The 20,068-nt window shown below is 31.2% G+C and overlaps 1 long non-coding RNA gene across 1 annotated transcript; it reads left to right on the top strand.

The window, feature by feature from the left end:
* The first annotated feature begins 2,636 nt into the window (after positions 1 to 2,636).
* On the top strand, positions 2,637 to 3,560 carry LOC135267504 (uncharacterized). The gene is made up of 4 exons (XR_010335923.1): positions 2,637 to 2,651; positions 2,719 to 2,777; positions 2,831 to 3,329; positions 3,382 to 3,560. It is a non-coding gene; the product is annotated as an uncharacterized LOC135267504 (long non-coding RNA).
* Positions 3,561 to 20,068: the final 16,508 nt, after the last annotated feature.

The following is a 20,068-nucleotide window of genomic DNA, read 5'->3' as shown; positions in this document are numbered from 1 at the left end:
TCCACCATTGATATCAGCTTAGAATTTGAAAGCGATAATAATTTCCCAGCCGATACAAGAGCTTATTGTATTATCATTCATGATAGAATAATGCAGTACTATCCGTTAACAGGAATAATTAGACAACTGATATAAGGATGAAAAAAAGTGTTACTATAAGTGATAGTGCTCCGGAAGTACATAATCTAATAGTTTGGTCATATGCTTATCAAGATGCTAGAAAAGGAAACTATTGGATACAATGCGCTGCAGACAGAGAAAGGTTTAAGTTTAGAATTAATCAAATGAAAAATATTTTAAAGGAGATCTTAAATTCTGCTCATCGTGAACAAATTTTTCAGTCTAGATTTAAGTGTTCAACATGAAGGTAGTAGTGATTGATGTTCAAGGATTTTATATACCTGAATTCATCGTTAAAGAATTAACAATATTTGATGGACATCGAACTGGTCACTATTTGTTTAAATCACCGGTGCCGTTTCGTCAACTAAGTGCAGATGTAAAAAAACAAGTGAAATATTTAGAATTAAATCATCATCTATTACGTTACAACAGTGGAAATATCGACTATGAAAATATTTATAACATACTAGAAGAAAATATTATCGATGATGTTATCGATATTATTTACGTAAAAGGAAGCGTTAAAGAGGATTTTTTAAGACAATTTTTCGATTCAAAGGACTTTTACCCTAGGATCATCAATTTGGAGGAAGCAAACTCTTGTCCAAAATTGCAACCACAACTTCCGTTATGTATGCATCATTACTTAAAAACTAAAATATGTATCTGTAGTCTTAATAATGTACGGTTTATTTATAATTATGTAATTCAGAATTTACCGAAATAAACGTTTAAAGTTTTAATCTCGTTTCCTTCTCCTACTTCATTAACCTGCCCTCTCCACTCTAGTTAAGATTACAAAAAGTATAAAGGGATCAACTTTTAGTGTGTGAAATAATTTTTATTGAAATATCAACAGTCAACACAACCATCATGTCTAGTAAGTAGAAATAATTTTTACATTATTTTATTTTAAATTTTTTCCGAATCAATTGTTTGAAATTTAATTACAACACTTCATCATCAGTCTTAATAAATTAATGTAATCTATTTATTAAATTTCTCTTTCTTTTGTTACAGAACATCCCGCAGGTTACTATGGGGACTATAACCCAGATTTGGTTGTTAACCACGCTGGGTTAACCGAAGAGGAGGTGGACCACCTCCTCACCCAAATTCCCGCGGGCACCTTCGAGTGGGTTTCCCTTATTAACATCTATCTGCGACTGGAACCGCCCCCATCCCTTGGAGGTTATTTTGATATTTTTACCGTGGGGCGCTTGACCGCCGCGATAGACACCGATGAGGAGCGGGGTATAATTGACATTTGGGTATGGGTACATTAAACCTCATACATGTTGGATCGTTTTATGATGTTCATAGCGTTTTTTATGATGTTCATAGCGTTAGGTTTGGCTTAAAAACTGCAATTAAAAATTTATTTAGGTGTATGACTTTTTTAGTTTAAGTATGTAGTTTGTTTTATGTATAATAAAAAATAATATTCATTCTGATTATTTTTGTGATCTTATTTCCTGTCTAACGTTTTTTTCTTGTAAATTTATGAATCAAAAATTTTATAAATATCCAGTTGTATTTGATTATTAATTTATCGTTACAATCATTTTCCCCAAAAAATTTATATCCAATAGTTTACAAACAATATATACATTTCTAATAGTTAAAACACATTTATACATCTTTTATAAAAAAAGTGGATTTGTTTAATTGAAATAGGTAAAAATTCATATCCAAAACCTTAATTAATTACTGGGCGGTTAACATTTTTTACCAAAAGATTTTGAAGAATTTACAACAATTTATCATAAACCCTCAACAGATGATATAGTAATTATTGTAAAAGCTGAAGTTTATATTTTTTTCATTATCTACTTTTAGATTTAAAACTAATTATCCGAAATCTATAAGCGAAGAATTTAAAATATCAAGTCCAATTTCGGCAGCGATAACAACTTACTCAGGTGGTATTTATCTTTTTCTCAGAGATAATACATATATTACATTATCTAGTTGCATCTCTGGATATAATGTTCCTGGTTTAACAAACGAATTATTTGAAGGTGTTCCTAATAAAATAACAAGGACATTTAGATATTTAAACGGAAAGCTGTACTTTTTTAATGAAAATAATTACTTTGAATATGATGAGTTTACTAAGAGTGTCATACAAGCGGGACCTAAAACTTTATCTATATTTAACATTAATTGTCCGCGAGAACCCATCTTAATTCAATTGAAAAAATTATCTTTTAAAAAGATTATTACACACAATGCAGTCCTGGTTGAAAATTTAACAGATTATACTCGTGAAGAAGATAGTTGGTGTAGTTGGTGTATTCATCAGTGTTTGTTTACAGTAAGTTTATATTACAACTTAATAAAACGTTCTTTCTAAACATCTAATTTAAACATCTAATTTCAGCTTCAGACCTACAAAAGTTGTGCCAAAAAGACGCATCGTAAGTTTATCGAAAATATTGACTTCGGCACAAGTTCTTCATCCACAAATTCTTCCGATTCAGACTACTGAATTCTTCTCTAAAACCAACATAAATAATCTTTTTTTGGTAAATTCTTTAATTTTTTAAATTTGTTTACCACATTTGATTGCTAAAAATGTGTTTAATTTTTTAGGAAAATTTTTATCAAATTTTTATCAAACAAAAAGTGCGTCACAAAATTCCTACGATAAGGTAAACCACAAAATTAGTATTAAATCATATTTTATTTCATTTTTATTTTTTAGGAAAGCGTGTTATCTGTTAACCGCAAAAATTGATTATAAAAGTTCCGTTTTTTACACATTTCACCAGTTTTATTAAAACTATCTTTGTGAGAAGTTGTATGTGCTCCGCTGTGTATTTTTGCATTTAAATTTCAAAGGATTCTGTAATGGCTGATCAACTATTAAATCTGAATAAAATTGCTGCCTGTGAATATACTGATACATATGTCAGTGCCAACGATTTGGAAGTGAACAAGAAATATAAAATCATCAATTTAACCAAGGCAAACACACAACATGGGGTTATGATGGTAGCATATCTGGACAACGTCGGTAAAGTTTTTTTACCTAAACGACTAACAGCAGTTATGAATGATACCATAATTACGACACTAATGGAAGGACTCGGATCTTATTTGATTTATATGGGACGTAAGCAAGCTAATGGAAATCAGGAACATGATGCCCACATTTTTAATTTCGAACGTATTGTTCACGAAGATTAATGTAAAATTTTTTGGTAAGTGTCATGTTCACCTCTATTTAAAAAACTAATTTATGATTTTTTTCAGGTTTCCAAAATAGACAGCACTATCCACTCTACCTACCTGAGGTTCGACTCCCCATGGAAGGAACAACAACAACAACAACTTTTTTTGCATTATATTTTAAACAAATAACAAAATAAACTTGGTGCGCAACAGACAAGTTAGGCAAACAACATTACAAAAATAAAAAACTACATATACTAGGTTTTTTTTCCTTATCGATAAAATAATGACTTTCCTTTATTAGTTATTAGTGACAAGCGCGATGATTTTCTGATATTTTGCTTAACTCAATACAGCATGTATTGTATATATACTTCATGTATTCACAATTGCACATTTCAAAAATCATATATTCAAAATTTCACAACCCCAAAAACCAAAAATTTCACAACCCCAAAAAGCTACTACTACTACTACTACTACTTGTTTTCTTGGTTGCATATTCGCAAACGGGCGGGGGGTGTGTTTAAAAAAAAAAAATGGAGGCCAGCGCCATCTTTGATTGACGGCTGCGCTGACGGCAGCGCCATCTAGCGAAAAGTTTGCAGACCGTGGCGCCATCTAACGTGAGAATTTAGGCGGAATTTGTGACGACATCGGCGCTACCAACATTACACCCAATATTAATTTTTAAATAAATTAAAATTTTGGCGCCATTTTTTTTAACAAACAAACATGGCCGACTAATTTCAAATATTAATTTTGAAATAATTTAAATTTGGCGCCAATTTACCATTAAACAAAAATGACCGCCGCCGACTTTCAAACTTCCAAGATGGCGACGATTATTATTATTATTATTATTATTATACTACATAAATATATTTGCACCATCACAAATGGCGTCAGTCGGCCGCAGGCCGGCTGACCAGCTGGTCGCAGGCCAGCGAGCTGCGATTACGCGCTTGCGTCTGCGGCTGACTGACACAATTTTCACACATGCGCAGTAGAGGGAGGTGGAGGTGGTTTTTGAACCGGCTATCTCTATCTACTTATTGCATAACTTTTACGAAGTACGACGTCCAAAAATATTGAAATTTTTTTTTATATTAAGGTAAAATGTGAGAACACATAAATTAATAATAATGCAACTTGCAATACACTTAATATGTACTGATGTTGCATAACCTTCACGAAGTACTATGTTCAAATATAAATTAATATTATTGCGACTCGCAATACACTAAATTTGTATCAATATTGCATAACTTACACGAAGTACAACGTTTAAAAATATTAAATGTTTTATTTGTAGTTTGCATATAATAAAAAAAAACAAATTTTTATGTAAATTACGTATCTATAAATAAACGTACACATTTAACAATTAAATAAACTTAGTATTTTGGCCTAGATATTAAATTAAAACATAAAAATGCATAATATTTATTAAAATGCAACTTGCAATACACCAAATGTGTATTAATATTGCCTAACTTGTACGAAGTACAACGTTCATTTAAGTGCATTAAGTATGGTGCTCTGTGCGATGAAATACGACGTTCATGTAACCATAAAGTAATAAACGAAGTACGGCAATCACAAATGCAGCACTCAAAATTATTGTTTCATTGCACGACGTTTGCTTTGTTTCTGACTGCGACGAAATGCAGCGTTTATTTGCACGTGCTGCCGACTGCGACGATGTTTAGCGTTCATTTGACTTTGTACATAGTACAGACGAAGTACGACGTTTGCGAAGTACGGCACTCAAAATCGTGATTTTCTTGTCCGACGTTTATCTGCACGTGCTGTCGACTGCGACGAAGTTTAGCGTTCATAGTACAAACGAAGTACGACGTTCACAAAGTGAGGAAGTAAAACGTAAACATTAAATAAAAATAATGCAACCCACAATACACAAATTGTGTATCAAAATTGCATAACTTTTACGAAGTACGACGTTCAAAAATATTAAAGAATTTTATTTCTGTGGTATATAATAAAAAACCAGCAAATTTTTTTGCAACTTACGTATCTGTAAATAAATGTAACCATTTAGCAACTAATCAAAATTGTTTTTTTGCTTAGATATTAAAGTAAAACAAAAAATACATTAAATTTATAAAATGCAACCCGCAGCACACTAGGTGTGCAATAATATTGCATAACCTTTGCGAAGTACGACGTCCAAAAATATTAATTTTTTTTTATATTGAGGTTAAAAGTGAGAAAACATAAATTAATATTAATGCAACCTGCAATACACTTAATATGTACTGATGTTGCATAACCTTCACGAAGTACTATGTTCAAATATAAATTAATATTATTGCGACTCGCAATACACTAAATTTGTATTAATATTGCATAACTTACGCGAAGTACGACGTTCAAGAATATTAAAGAATTTTTTTTGTGTTGTATATAATAAAAAAACAGCAATTTTTTTTGCAAATTACGTATCTGTAAATAAATGTAAACATTTAGCAACTAATCAAAAGTGTTTTTTTGCCTAGACATTAAAGTAAATCATAAAAATACATTAAATTTATAAAATGCAACCCGCAGCACAACAGATGTGCATCAATATTGCATAACTTTTACGAAGTACGACGTCCAAAAATATTGAAATTTTTTTTTATATTAAGGTAAAATGTGAGAACACATAAATTAATAATAATGCAACTTGCAATACACTTAATATGTACTGATGTTGCATAACCTTCACGAAGTACTATGTTCAAATATAAATTAATATTATTGCGACTCGCAATACACTAAATTTGTATCAATATTGCATAACTTACACGAAGTACAACGTTTAAAAATATTAAATGTTTTATTTGTAGTTTGCATATAATAAAAAAAAAACAAATTTTTATGTAAATTACGTATCTATAAATAAACGTACACATTTAACAATTAAATAAACTTAGTATTTTGGCCTAGATATTAAATTAAAACATAAAAATGCATAATATTTATTAAAATGCAACTTGCAATACACCAAATGTGTATTAATATTGCCTAACTTGTACGAAGTACAACGTTCATTTAAGTGCATTAAGTATGGTGCTCTGTTCGATGAAATACGACGTTCATGTAACCATAAAGTGATAAACGAAGTACGGCAATCACAAATGCAGCACTCAAAATTATTGTTTCATTGCACGACGTTTGCTTTGTTTCTGACTGCGACGAAATGCAGCGTTTATTTGCACGTGCTGCCGACTGCGACGATGTTTAGCGTTCATTTGACTTTGTACATAGTACAGACGAAGTACGACGTTTGCGAAGTACGGCACTCAAAATCGTGATTTTCTTGTCCGACGTTTATTTGCACGTGCTGTCGACTGCGACGATGTTTAGCGTTCATTTGACTTTGTACATAGTACAGACGAAGTACGACGTTTGCGAAGTACGGCACTCAAAATCGTGATTTTCTTGTACGACGTTTATTTGCACGTGCTGTCGACTGCGACGATGTTTAGCGTTCATTTGACTTTGTACATAGTACAAACGAAGTACGACGTTCACAAAGTGAGGAAGTAAAACGTAAACATTAAATAAAAATAATGCAACCCACAATACACAAATTGTGTATCAAAATTGCATAACTTTTACGAAGTACGACGTTCAAAAATATTAAAGAATTTTATTTCTGTGGTATATAATAAAAAACCAGCAAATTTTTTTGCAACTTACGTATCTGTAAATAAATGTAAACATTTAGCAACTAATCAAAATTGTTTTTTTGCTTAGATATTAAAGTAAAACAAAAAATACATTAAATTTATAAAATGCAACCCGCAGCACACTAAGTGTGCAATAATATTGCATAACCTTTACGAAGTACGACGTTCAAAAATATTAAATTTTTTTTATATTGAGGTTAAAAGTGAGAAAACATAAATTAATATTAATGCAACCTGCAATACACTTAATATGTACTGATGTTGCATAATCTCCACGAAGTACTACGTTCAAATATAAATTATAATTATTGCGACCCGCAATACACTAAGTTTGTATCAATATTGCATAACTTACACGAAGTACGACGTTCAAAATATTAAAGAATTTTATTTGTGTTGTATATAATAAAAAACCAGCAAATTTTTTTGCAAATTACGTATCTGTAAATAAATGTAAACATTTAGCAACTAATCAAAATTTTTTTTTTGCTTAGATATTAAAGTAAAACAAAAAATACATTAAATTTATAAAATGCAACCCGCAGTACACTAAGTGTGCAATAATATTGCATAACCTTTACGAAGTACGACGTTCAAAAATATTAAATTTTTTTTATATTGAGGTAAAAAGAGAAAACATAAATTAATAATAATGCAACTTGCAATACACTTAATATGTACTGATGTTGCATAACCTTCACGAAGTACTACGTTCAAATATAAATTAATATTATTGCGACCCGCAATACACTAAATTCGTATTAATATTGCATAACCTACACGAAGTACGACGTTCAAGAATATTAAAAAATTTTATTTGTGTTGTATATAATAAAAAACAGCAAATTTTTTTCAAATTACGTATCTGTAAATAAATGTAAACATTTAGCAACTAATCAAAATTGTTTTTTTTGCCTAGATATTAAAGTAAAACATAAAAATACATTAAATTTATAAAATGCAACCTGCAGCACACTAGATGTGCATTAATATTGCATAACCTTTGCGAAGTACGACGTCCAAAAATATTAATTTTTTTTTTATATTGAGGTTAAAAGTGAGAAAACATAAATTAATAATAATGCAACCTGCAATACACTTAATGTGTACTGATGTTGCATAACCTTCACGAAGTACTACGTTCAAATATAAATTAATATTATTGCGACCCGCAATACACTAAGTTTGTATCAATATTGCATAACTTACACGAAGTACAACGTTCAAAAATATTAAAGAATTTTATTTGTGTTGTATATAATAAAAAAACAGCAAATTTTTTTGCAAATTACGTATCTGTAGATAAATGTAAACATTTAGCAACTAATCAAAAGTGTTTTTTTGCCTAGACATTAAAGTAAATCATAAAAATACATAAAATTTATAAAATGCAACCCGCAGCACACTAGGTGTGCAATAATATTGCATAACCTTTGCGAAGTACGACGTCCAAAAATATTAATTTTTTTTTATATTGAGGTTAAAAGTGAGAAAACATAAATTATTAATAATGCAACCTGCAATACACTTAATATGTACTGATGTTGCATAACCTTCACGAAGTACTACGTTCAAATATAAATTAATATTATTGCGACCCGCAATACACTAAATTTGTATCAATATTGCATAACTTACACGAAGTACGACGTTTAAAAATATTAAATGTTTTATTTGTAGTTTGCATATAATAAAAAAAAAACAAATTTTTATGTAAATTACGTATCTATAAATAAACGTACACATTTAACAATTAAATAAACTTAGTATTTTGGCCTAGATATTAAATTAAAACATAAAAATGCATAATATTTATTAAAATGCAACTTGCAATACACCAAATGTGTATTAATATTGCCTAACTTGTACGAAGGACAACGTTCATTTAAGTGCATTAAGTATGGTGCTCTGTGCGATGAAATACGACGTTCATGTGACCATAAAGTAATAAACGAAGTACGGCGCCCACAAATGCAGCACTCAAAATTATTGTTTCATTGCACGACGTTTGCTTTGTTTCTGACTGCGACGAAATGCAGCGTTCATTTGACTTTGTACATAGTACAGACGAAGTACGACGTTTGCGAAGTACGGCACTCAAAATCGTAATTTTCTTGTACGACGTTTATTTGCACGTGCTGCCGACTGCGGCGGAGTACAGCGTTCAATTGACTTTTTACATAGTACAGACGAAGTACGACGTTTGCGAAGTACGGCACTCAAAATCGTGATTTTCTTGTCCGACGTTTATTTGCACGTGCTGTCGACTGCGACGAAGTTTAGCGTTCATTTGACTTTGTACATAGTACAGACGAAGTATGACGTTTGCGAAGTACGGCACTCAAAATCGTGATTTTCTTGTCCGACGTTTATTTGCACGTGCTGTCGACTGCGACGAAGTTTAGCGTTCATTTGACTTTGTACATAGTACAGACGAAGTACGACGTTTGCTAAGTACGGCACTCAAAATCGTGATTTTCTTGTCCGACGTTTATTTGCACGTGCTGTCGACTGCGACGAAGTTTAGCGTTCATTTGACTTTGTACATAGTACAGACGAAGTACGACGTTTGCTAAGTACGGCACTCAAAATCGTGATTTTCTTGTACGACGTTTATTTGCACGAGCACGACTGCGACGAAATGCAGCGTTCATAGTACAAACGAAGTACGACGTTCACAAAGTGAGGAAGTAAAACGTAAACATTAAATAAAAATGATGCAACCCACAATACACAAATTGTGTATCAAAATTGCATAACTTTTACGAAGTACGACGTTCAAAAATATTAAAGAATTTTATTTCTGTGGTATATAATAAAAAACCAGCAAATTTTTTTGCAAATTACGTATCTGTAAATAAATGTAAACATTTAGCAACTAATCAAAATTGTTTTTTTGCTTAGATATTAAAGTAAAACAAAAAATACATTAAATTTATAAAATGCAACCCGCAGCACACTAGGTGTGCAATAATATTGCATAACCTTTGCGAAGTACGACGTCCAAAAATATTAATTTTTTTTTATATTGAGGTTAAAAGTGAGAAAACATAAATTAATAATAATGCAACTTGCAACACACTTAATATGTACTGATGTTGCATAACCTTCACGAAGTACTATGTTCAAATATAAATTAATATTATTGCGACTCGCAATACACTAAATTTGTATTAATATTGCATAACTTACGCGAAGTACGACGTTCAAGAATATTAAAGAATTTTTTTTGTGTTGTATATAATAAAAAAACAGCAATTTTTTTTGCAAATTACGTATCTGTAAATAAATGTAAACATTTAGCAACTAATCAAAATTGTTTTTTTTGCCTAGATATTAAAGTAAAACATAAAAATACATTAAATTTATAAAATGCAACCTGCAGCACACTAGATGTGCATTAATATTGCATAACCTTTGCGAAGTACGACGTCCAAAAATATTAATTTTTTTTTTATATTGAGGTTAAAAGTGAGAAAACATAAATTAATACTAATGCAACCTGCAATACACTTAATATGTACTGATGTTGCATAACCTTCACGAAGTACTATGTTCAAATATAAATTAATATTATTGCGACTCGCAATACACTAAATTTGTATTAATATTGCATAACTTACGCGAAGTACGACGTTCAAGAATATTAAAGAATTTTTTTTGTGTTGTATATAATAAAAAAACAGCATTTTTTTTTGCAAATTACGTATCTGTAAATAAATGTAAACATTTAGCAACTAATCAAAAGTGTTTTTTTGCCTAGACATTAAAGTAAATCATAAAAATACATTAAATTTATAAAATGCAACCCGCAGCACAACAGATGTGCATCAATATTGCATAACTTTTACGAAGTACGACGTCCAAAAATATTGAATTTTTTTTTTATATTAAGGTAAAATGTGAGAACACATAAATTAATAATAATGCAACTTGCAATACACTTAATATGTACTGATGTTGCATAACCTTCACGAAGTACTATGTTCAAATATAAATTAATATTATTGCGACTCGCAATACACTAAATTTGTATCAATATTGCATAACTTACACGAAGTACAACGTTTAAAAATATTAAATGTTTTATTTGTAGTTTGCATATAATAAAAAAAAACAAATTTTTATGTAAATTACGTATCTATAAATAAACGTACACATTTAACAATTAAATAAACTTAGTATTTTGGCCTAGATATTAAATTAAAACATAAAAATGCATAATATTTATTAAAATGCAACTTGCAATACACCAAATGTGTATTAATATTGCCTAACTTGTACGAAGTACAACGTTCATTTAAGTGCATTAAGTATGGTGCTCTGTGCGATGAAATACGACGTTCATGTGACCATAATGTAATAAACGAAGTACGACGCTCACAAATGCAGCACTCAAAATTATTGTTTCATTGCACGACGTTTGCTTTATTTCTGTCTGCGACGAAATGCAGCGTTCATTTGACTTTGTACATAGTACAGACGAAGTACGACGTTTGCGAAGTACGGCACTCAAAATCGTGATTTTCTTGTCCGACGTTTATTTGCACGTGCTACCGACTGCGACGAAATGCAGCGTTCATTTGACTTTGTACATAGTACAGACGAAGTACGACGTTTGCGAAATACGGCACTCAAAATCGTGATTTTCTTGTCCGACGTTTATTTGCACGTGCTGCCGACTGCGACGAAATGCAGCGTTCATAGTACAAACGAAGTACGACGTTCACAAAGTGAGGAAGTAAAACGTAAACATTAAATAAAAACAATGCAACCCACAATACACAAATTGTGTATCAAAATTGCATAACTTTTACGAAGTACGACGTCCAAAAATATTGAAATTTTTTTTTATATTAAGGTAAAATGTGAGAAAACATAAATTAATAATAATGCAACCTGCAATACACTTAATATGTACTAACGTTGCATAACCTTCACGAGGTACTACGTTCAAATATAAATTAATATTATTGCGACCCGCAATACACTAAGTTTGTATCAATATTGCATAACTTACACGAAGTACGACGTTCAAAAATATTAAAGAATTTTATTTGTGTTGTATATAATAAAAAAACAGCAAATTTTTTTGCAAATTACGTATCTGTAAATAAATGTAAACATTTAGCAACTAATCAAAAGTGTTTTTTTGCCTAGACATTAAAGTAAATCATAAAAATATATTAAATTTATAAAATGCAACCCGCAGCACAACAAATGTGCATCAATATTGCATAACTTTTACGAAGTACGAGGTCTAAAAATATTGAAATTTTTTTTTATATTGGTAAAATGTGAGAAAACATAAATTAATAATAATGCAACCTGCAATACACTTAATATGTACTAATGTTGCATAACCTTCACGAAGTACTACGTTCAAATATAAATTAATATTATTGCGACTCGCAATACACTAAGTTTGTATCAATATTGCATAACTTACACGAAGTACGACGTTTAAAAATATTAAATGTTTTATTTGTAGTTTGCATATAATAAAAAAAAAACAAATTTTTATGTAAATTACGTATCTATAAATAAACGTACACATTTAACAATTAAATAAACTTAGTATTTTGGCCTAGATATTAAATTAAAACATAAAAATGCATAATATTTATTAAAATGCAACTTGCAATACACCAAATGTGTATTAATATTGCCTAACTTGTACGAAGTACAACGTTCATTTAAGTGCATTAAGTATGGTGCTCTGTGCGATGAAATACGACGTTCATGTAACCATAAAGTAATAAACGAAGTACGGCAATCACAAATGCAGCACTCAAAATTATTGTTTCATTGCACGACGTTTGCTTTGTTTCTGACTGCGACGAAATGCAGCGTTCATTTGACTTTGTACATAGTACAGACGAAGTACGACGTTTGCGAAGTACGGCACTCAAAATCGTAATTTTCTTGTACGACGTTTATTTGCACGTGCTGCCGACTGCGGCGGAGTACAGCGTTCAATTGACTTTTTACATAGTACAGACGAAGTACGACGTTTGCGAAGTACGGCACTCAAAATCGTGATTTTCTTGTCCGACGTTTATTTGCACGTGCTGTCGACTGCGACGAAGTTTAGCGTTCATTTGACTTTGTACATAGTACAGACGAAGTATGACGTTTGCGAAGTACGGCACTCAAAATCGTGATTTTCTTGTCCGACGTTTATTTGCACGTGCTGTCGACTGCGACGAAGTTTAGCGTTCATTTGACTTTGTACATAGTACAGACGAAGTATGACGTTTGCGAAGTACGGCACTCAAAATCGTGATTTTCTTGTCCGACGTTTATTTGCACGTGCTGCCGACTGCGACGAAATGCAGCGTTCATAGTACAAACGAAGTACGACGTTCACAAAGTGAGGAAGTAAAACGTAAACATTAAATAAAAATGATGCAACCCACAATACACAAATTGTGTATCAAAATTGCATAACTTCTACGAAGTACGACGTTCAAAAATATTAAAGAATTTTATTTCTGTGGTATATAATAAAAAACCAGCAAATTTTTTTGCAAATTACGTATCTGTAAATAAATGTAAACATTTAGCAACTAATCAAATTTGTTTTTTTGCTTAGATATTAAAGTAAAACAAAAAATACATTAAATTTATAAAATGCAACCCGCAGCACACTAGATGTGCATTAATATTGCATAACCTTTGCGAAGTACAACGTCCAAAAATATTAATTTTTTTTTATATTGAGGTTAAAAGTGAGAAAACATAAATTATTAATAATGCAACCTGCAATACACTTAATATGTACTGATGTTGCATAACCTTCACGAAGTACTACGTTCAAATATAAATTAATATTATTGCGACCCGCAATACACTAAATTTGTATCAATATTGCATAACTTACACAAAGTACGACGTTTAAAAATATTAAATGTTTTATTTGTAGTTTGCATATAATAAAAAAAAAACAAATTTTTATGTAAATTACGTATCTATAAATAAACGTACACATTTAACAATTAAATAAACTTAGTATTTTGGCCTAGATATTAAATTAAAACATAAAAATGCATAATATTTATTAAAATGCAACTTGCAATACACCAAATGTGTATTAATATTGCCTAACTTGTACGAAGTACAACGTTCATTTAAGTGCATTAAGTATGGTGCTCTGTGCGATGAAATACGACGTTCATGTGACCATAATGTAATAAACGAAGTACGACGCTCACAAATGCAGCACTCAAAATTATTGTTTCATTGCACGACGTTTGCTTTATTTCTGTCTGCGACGAAATGCAGCGTTCATTTGACTTTGTACATAGTACAGACGAAGTACGACGTTTGCGAAGTACGGCACTCAAAATCGTGATTTTCTTGTCCGACGTTTATTTGCACGTGCTACCGACTGCGACGAAATGCAGCGTTCATTTGACTTTGTACATAGTACAGACGAAGTACGACGTTTGCGAAATACGGCACTCAAAATCGTGATTTTCTTGTCCGACGTTTATTTGCACGTGCTGCCGACTGCGACGAAATGCAGCGTTCATAGTACAAACGAAGTACGACGTTCACAAAGTGAGGAAGTAAAACGTAAACATTAAATAAAAACAATGCAACCCACAATACACAAATTGTGTATCAAAATTGCATAACTTTTACGAAGTACGACGTCCAAAAATATTGAAATTTTTTTTTATATTAAGGTAAAATGTGAGAAAACATAAATTAATAATAATGCAACCTGCAATACACTTAATATGTACTAACGTTGCATAACCTTCACGAGGTACTACGTTCAAATATAAATTAATATTATTGCGACCCGCAATACACTAAGTTTGTATCAATATTGCATAACTTACACGAAGTACGACGTTCAAAAATATTAAAGAATTTTATTTGTGTTGTATATAATAAAAAAACAGCAAATTTTTTTGCAAATTACGTATCTGTAAATAAATGTAAACATTTAGCAACTAATCAAAAGTGTTTTTTTGCCTAGACATTAAAGTAAATCATAAAAATATATTAAATTTATAAAATGCAACCCGCAGCACAACAAATGTGCATCAATATTGCATAACTTTTACGAAGTACGAGGTCCAAAAATATTGAAATTTTTTTTTATATTGGTAAAATGTGAGAAAACATAAATTAATAATAATGCAACCTGCAATACACTTAATATGTACTAATGTTGCATAACCTTCACGAAGTACTACGTTCAAATATAAATTAATATTATTGCGACTCGCAATACACTAAGTTTGTATCAATATTGCATAACTTACACGAAGTACGACGTTTAAAAATATTAAATGTTTTATTTGTAGTTTGCATATAATAAAAAAAAAACAAATTTTTATGTAAATTACGTATCTATAAATAAACGTACACATTTAACAATTAAATAAACTTAGTATTTTGGCCTAGATATTAAATTAAAACATAAAAATGCATAATATTTATTAAAATGCAACTTGCAATACACCAAATGTGTATTAATATTGCCTAACTTGTACGAAGTACAACGTTCATTTAAGTGCATTAAGTATGGTGCTCTGTGCGATGAAATACGACGTTCATGTAACCATAAAGTAATAAACGAAGTACGGCAATCACAAATGCAGCACTCAAAATTATTGTTTCATTGCACGACGTTTGCTTTGTTTCTGACTGCGACGAAATGCAGCGTTCATTTGACTTTGTACATAGTACAGACGAAGTACGACGTTTGCGAAGTACGGCACTCAAAATCGTAATTTTCTTGTACGACGTTTATTTGCACGTGCTGCCGACTGCGGCGGAGTACAGCGTTCAATTGACTTTTTACATAGTACAGACGAAGTACGACGTTTGCGAAGTACGGCACTCAAAATCGTGATTTTCTTGTCCGACGTTTATTTGCACGTGCTGTCGACTGCGACGAAGTTTAGCGTTCATTTGACTTTGTACATAGTACAGACGAAGTATGACGTTTGCGAAGTACGGCACTCAAAATCGTGATTTTCTTGTACGACGTTTATTTGCACGTGCTTCCGACTGCGACGGAGTACAGGGTTCAATTGACTTTGTACATAGTACAGACGAAGTACGACGTTTGCGAAGTACGGCACTCAAAATCGTGATTTTCTTGTCCGACGTTTATTTGCACGTGCTGTCGACTGCGACGAAGTTTAGCGTTCATTTGACTTTGTACATAGTACAGACGAAGTACGACGTTTGCGAAGTACGGCACTCAAAATCGTGATTTTCTTGTACGACGTTTATTTGCACGTGCTGCCGACTGCGACGAAATGCAGCGTTCATAGTACAAACGAAGTACGACGTTCACAAAGTGAGGAAGTAAAACGTAAACATTAAATAAAAATGATGCAACCCACAATACACAAATTGTGTATCAAAATTGCATAACTTTTACGAAGTACGACGTTCAAAAATATTAAAGAATTTTATTTCTGTGGTATATAATAAAAAACCAGCAAATTTTTTTGCAAATTACGTATCTGTAAATAAATGTAAACATTTAGCAACTAATCAAATTTGTTTTTTTGCTTAGATATTAAAGTAAAACAAAAAATACATTAAATTTATAAAATGCAACCCGCAGCACACTAGATGTGCATTAATATTGCATAACCTTTGCGAAGTACAACGTCCAAAAATATTAATTTTTTTTTATATTGAGGTTAAAAGTGAGAAAACATAAATTATTAATAATGCAACCTGCAATACACTTAATATGTACTGATGTTGCATAACCTTCACGAAGTACTACGTTCAAATATAAATTAATATTATTGCGACCCGCAATACACTAAATTTGTATCAATATTGCATAACTTACACAAAGTACGACGTTTAAAAATATTAAATGTTTTATTTGTAGTTTGCATATAATAAAAAAAAAACAAATTTTTATGTAAATTACGTATCTATAAATAAACGTACACATTTAACAATTAAATAAACTTAGTATTTTGGCCTAGATATTAAATTAAAACATAAAAATGCATAATATTTATTAAAATGCAACTTGCAATACAGTATTAATATTGCCTAACTTGTACGAAGTACAACGTTCATTTAAGTGCATTAAGTATGGTGCTCTGTGCGATGAAATACGACGTTCATGTGACCATAATGTAATAAACGAAGTACGACGCTCACAAATGCAGCACTCAAAATTATTGTTTCATTGCACGACGTTTGCTTTATTTCTGTCTGCGACGAAATGCAGCGTTCATTTGACTTTGTACATAGTACAGACGAAGTACGACGTTTGCGAAGTACGGCACTCAAAATCGTGATTTTCTTGTCCGACGTTTATTTGCACGTGCTGTCGACTGCGACGAAGTTTAGCGTTCATTTGACTTTGTACATAGTACAGACGAAGTACGACGTTTGCGAAGTACGGCACTCAAAATCGTGATTTTCTTGCACGACGTTTATTTGCACGTGCTGCCGACTGCGACGAAATGCAGCGTTCATTTGACTTTGTACATAGTACAGACGAAGTACGACGTTTGCGAAGTACGGCACTCAAAATCGTGATTTTCTTGTCCGACGTTTATTTGCACGTGCTGCCGACTGCGACGAAATGCAGCGTTCATTTGACTTTGTACATAGTACAGACGAAGTACGACGTTTGCAAAATACGGCACTCAAAATCGTGATTTTCTTGTCCGACGTTTATTTGCACGTGCTGCCGACTGCGACGAAATGCAGCGTTCATAGTACAAACGAAGTACGACGTTCACAAAGTGAGGAAGTAAAACGTAAACATTAAATAAAAACAATGCAACCCACAATACACAAATTGTGTATCAAAATTGCATAACTTTTACGAAGTACGACGTCCAAAAATATTGAAATTTTTTTTTATATTAAGGTAAAATGTGAGAAAACATAAATTAATAATAATGCAACCTGCAATACACTTAATATGTACTAACGTTGCATAACCTTCACGAAGTACTACGTTCAAATATAAATTAATATTATTGCGACCCGCAATACACTAAGTTTGTATCAATATTGCATAACTTACACGAAGTACGACGTTCAAAAATATTAAAGAATTTTATTTGTGTTGTATATAATAAAAAAACAGCAAATTTTTTTGCAAATTACGTATCTGTAAATAAATGTAAACATTTAGCAACTAATCAAAAGTGTTTTTTTGCCTAGACATTAAAGTAAATCATAAAAATACATTAAATTTATAAAATGCAACCCGCAGCACAACAAATGTGCATCAATATTGCATAACTTTTACGAAGTACGACGTCCAAAAATATTGAAATTTTTTTTTATATTGGTAAAATGTGAGAAAACATAAATTAATAATAATGCAACCTGCAATACACTTAATATCTACTAATGTTGCATAACCTTCACGAAGTACTACGTTCAAATATAAATTAATATTATTGCGACCCGCAATACACCAAGTTTGTATCAATATTGCATAACTTACACGAAGTACGACGTTTAAAAATATTAAATGTTTTATTTGTAGTTTGCATATAATAAAAAAAAAACAAATTTTTATGTAAATTACGTATCTATAAATAAACGTACACATTTAACAATTAAATAAACTTAGTATTTTGGCCTAGATATTAAATTAAAACATAAAAATGCATAATATTTATTAAAATGCAACTTGCAATACACCAAATGTGTATTAATATTGCCTAACTTGTACGAAGTACAACGTTCATTTAAGTGCATTAAGTATGGTGCTCTGTGCGATGAAATACGACGTTCATGTAACCATAAAGTAATAAACGAAGTACGGCAATCACAAATGCAGCACTCAAAATTATTGTTTCATTGCACGACGTTTGCTTTGTTTCTGACTGCGACGAAATGCAACGTTTATTTGCACGTGCTGTCGACTGCGACGATGTTTAGCGTTCATTTGACTTTGTACATAGTACAGACGAAGTACGACGTTTGCGAAGTACGGCACTCAAAATCGTGATTTTCTTGTCCGACGTTTATTTGCACGTGCTGTCGACTGCGACGAAGTTTAGCGTTCATTTGACTTTGTACATAGTACAGACGAAGTACGACGTTTGCGAAGTACGGCACTCAAAATCGTGATTTTCTTGTACGACGTTTATTTGCACGTGCTGCCGACTGCGACGAAATGCAGCGTTCACAGTACAAACGAAGTACGACGTTCACAAAGTGAGGAAGTAAAACGTAAACATTAAATAAAAATGATGCAACCCACAATACACAAATTGTGTATCAAAATTGCATAACTTTTACGAAGTACGACGTTCAAAAATATTAAAGAATTTTATTTCTGTGGTATATAATAAAAAACCAGCAAATTTTTTTGCAAATTACGTATCTGTAAATAAATGTAAACATTTAGCAACTAACCAAATTTGTTTTTTTGCTTAGATATTAAAGTAAAACAAAAAATACATTAAATTTATAAAATGCAACCCGCAGCACACTAGATGTGCATTAATATTGCATAACCTTTGCGAAGTACAACGTCCAAAAATATTAATTTTTTTTTATATTGAGGTTAAAAGTGAGAAAACATAAATTATTAATAATGCAACCTGCAATACACTTAATATGTACTGATGTTGCATAACCTTCACGAAGTACTACGTTCAAATATAAATTAATATTATTGCGACCCGCAATACACTAAATTTGTATCAATATTGCATAACTTACACAAAGTACGACGTTTAAAAATATTAAATGTTTTATTTGTAGTTTGCATATAATAAAAAAAAAACAAATTTTTATGTAAATTACGTATCTATAAATAAACGTACACATTTAACAATTAAATAAACTTAGTATTTTGGCCTAGATATTAAATTAAAACATAAAAATGCATAATATTTATTAAAATGCAACTTGCAATACACCAAATGTGTATTAATATTGCCTAACTTGTACGAAGTACAACGTTCATTTAAGTGCATTAAGTATGGTGCTCTGTGCGATGAAATACGACGTTCATGTGACCATAATGTAATAAACGAAGTACGACGCTCACAAATGCAGCACTCAAAATTATTGTTTCATTGCACGACGTTTGC

Source organism: Tribolium castaneum, unplaced genomic scaffold (assembly GCF_031307605.1).
Source record: "Tribolium castaneum strain GA2 unplaced genomic scaffold, icTriCast1.1 ptg000046l, whole genome shotgun sequence".
Classification (NCBI taxonomy): domain Eukaryota; kingdom Metazoa; phylum Arthropoda; class Insecta; order Coleoptera; family Tenebrionidae; genus Tribolium; species Tribolium castaneum.
Note: the sequence above shows the minus strand (reverse complement) of the source record. Positions and strands in the feature narration are given on the sequence as shown.